The sequence below is a fragment of the Tarenaya hassleriana genome, unplaced genomic scaffold, assembly GCF_000463585.1.
Source record: "Tarenaya hassleriana unplaced genomic scaffold, ASM46358v1 Cleome31, whole genome shotgun sequence".
NCBI lineage: Eukaryota > Viridiplantae > Streptophyta > Magnoliopsida > Brassicales > Cleomaceae > Tarenaya > Tarenaya hassleriana.
In genome coordinates this window covers 1,660,038-1,663,373 of record NW_010966274.1, presented here as the reverse complement: position 1 = coordinate 1,663,373, position 3,336 = coordinate 1,660,038, and positions in this window count along the sequence as shown.

Sequence of the window (3,336 nt, the reverse complement as noted above, 5' to 3'; positions counted from 1 at the left end):
ATACATTAGCTAAATGCCTCCATATAAATATTGAAATTAAATTGTGCCTCTCTTAAATATTTATCTAGGTCTGCCCATATATATATATATATAGAAAGAGTAAGGAAAAAAGGTTGGTCACCCACTTGTTGGGAGTCAATGAAAATCTTGTTGGACAAAAATGGATTTAATTTCAAGAATAATCTCATTGGTTCGAATACGACAAAACCAACAAGTGGCTTCGGTCATCAATCGGAAGACAAATCGTACTATGTTTTTTTCTTTCAAAAAGGTTTACTTGTAAGCATCACCCAATTATATAATGGCTCATGACATGGACTTTTTTTTTTGATATTACGAACTGGCCACCATCCGTGCCTAACTCTGTTGGTTTGAGAGCCCCTTTCCTGTAAACGAGGTCGTGAGTTCAACACCCAGAGTATGGAGATTCCCCTCTTACCACCTTCGGGTGTTTCACATCCCACGTGTGTGTTGCAGGGTCGTGCGCGTGGGTCGGGATTAGTCTGGGCTTTTGGGCTTGGGATCACCCGATTATAAAAAAAAATATATATATATATATACATGCATGCATGCATATATGTATGTATATATGTATGTATGTATGTATGTATGTATGTGTGCATGTATGTATGTATGTATGCACCATACATTGATCACCGAATATCGGCACATGGTCAGCCCTAAAACACAACAAAATCAATGATCGATTTTTGTTAGGAGCCACATGGACTGCACCATATACCGATAACGACTAAAATCGGCATAATAAATTAAAATCATACCAACTTATATGATTGCAACTTATCATTTGAGAGATTTTATTTCTGTATCCATTATAAATACTATAAGATAATAATAAAAAAATCATATACAAATGTACAAATCCGAACGTATATATACATGCATTTATTCGAAGGAATTCTTGGGTTGGATACTATTGGCACATGGGACGATCTTTGAACAGATCCTTTCAAGACCCTTTTATTGATTTTTTATTTTGTTTTGTTTTGAATATTTGGTAAATTTTATATGAATCAATTTATATAACGCCATAATTTTTTTTGTTAGAATAAATAAAAGAAAGATACAATATATCTTATTTACCAAATATATATATATATATTTGTTTCGATGGAATAACATAATCAAGAGAATATGTTATGGTGATGGACCCACCACAAGTAAACTACCAACGGCCAATACCTACCCAACAATAGTCATAATCAAAGTTGGGCTATTGTTTTTATTTTCAGCTTATTTGAGTTTATGTTCCGTTATTTCGGTTTTGAAAAAAATCATAACTATTCGGTTTTGTATTAAATTCGGTTTGAGTTCGATTCGTTTATGATAAAAAGATATTTATTTTCTGTAATAAATTTACGATTTTTCGATTATTTTTTTTTACTTGAATCGATTTTTTCGGTTTTAAAAAAATTATAACCATTCGATTTTATATCTAATTTGATTCGGTTCATATTTGAGTTCAGTTGTATGTTATTCGGTATGGATTGATTTGGTTATTCAATTATTAACCAAATAAGTCATCCCTCATTGCGATTTTGTTATCTGGGGCAAAACAAAATGAAAACATTATGATGTCATTTTATAAAAAAATATGTAAATATTATGGGGCATTTTACATTTTTGATTAAAATTTATAGAATTTATAAATAAACTATTCTTTTTTTAATTAAATGGATGGGGCATGGGACTTCACCCATTTCTGTATAGGTCCGTATATATATATATAAAATTGTATATGTGTATGAATATGTACACCATTCATCATTGTGAGAATATGGATCTAAATTCTTAATAGATTTTATCATTTCATACTTTGAATCATGCACTTTTTATCCATTATTTTTTCATAACGTACAAAAAAATTATTTGTCATGCAATTCCGTATATCCAATTAAATGCTAAACTATCACATATATATATATATATATATATTCAGAGGTTCAATCAAGACATTATTAATTTGTTAATAACACTTACTATAATATTCATTTGTTTAATTGGATATAAATGTGTAAAAAAAGGTTTTTATTTTTTATTTTTTATTTTTATAAAATGCCATCGATAATAGGCATGATCCATGAGGCCGAGGCAGATGGTCCAAATGGATTCGAGACTTTTCAACTCCTCGGCCTATTAATGTTATTTATTTTCATTTTTAAATTCAAGTCCATTTATTTATGGGCTTAGTAATATTAGGTGAGCCCATTTTAAAATTGTGATTATGGGTTTTCAACCGAACTTGTGTTGCCATTTGTCAAACTGTGAAGGCGTGAAATGGAAATTATAATCTTTATTTTTAAAAATTGAGAAAATCCCAAAATAATATTTCAATTTTCATAAAATAAAACTTAAATTTTATTTTTTATCAAATAAAACTCCAACTTTATTTTTCAATAATAAATAAATCCGAATTTTATAATCTTTGTCATTTTTAACCCTATTGCTAACATGATATATGTACGATAATGTGTCAAATACGGTCAAAGTGTTGACTTGCCACATAGAATGTCGGAACATCACGTCAACAATAAGGTTAAAAATGACAAAGATTATAAAGTTCAGATTTATTTTTGACTGAAAAATGAAGTTGAAATTTTATTTGATAAAAACAAAATTTAGGTTTTATTTTGTAAAAATTGAAAAATTTAGGTATTATTTTGGGATATTCTCTTAAAAATTAAATTAATCGATCTGAATCACAAAAATAAATATCCATATATTTTTTTTAAATCTTAAAAAGAAAAATAGAATCTTGATGGAACATAAAAACGGAATAATATAGATATTCCTTTTTTTTTAACAATCTAATAGACAATTTGTTCTATGATACAATATGTGCAACCATAATTGTAACCCATTATTGATTTTGAATATAAACCATATTTTCTCAAATTCCTAATAATTATTCACTCATTCCAAATTCGCATGGAATCCTTAACTATTTCTTTTGTTTATTTATTTTTTGTCGAATCATTTTTTTTTCCGACATGACAGAAATTTATTATACGATTAGATTTGATCTCAAATCTAATTCGTATCCACACCTTTTGTTAACGACAATTCGAAGCGATATTGTTTTTATTAACTAAAATATATTTTCGAATAGGAAAAAAAAAGTTCACAAGACAACAAACATGTAAGAATAACACCAGAATTATTGTATTTAATTTAATTTAATTTAATAAATAAATATATATTATAAATTGGAAAAGCGAGTGAATTTCCCAAATGGATTACGTCTTCTCTCTCGAAGCCCAATTGTTCAAAAAGGTGAAGAACACCAAGAAAAAAAAAAAAAAAAAAAAAAGGGCA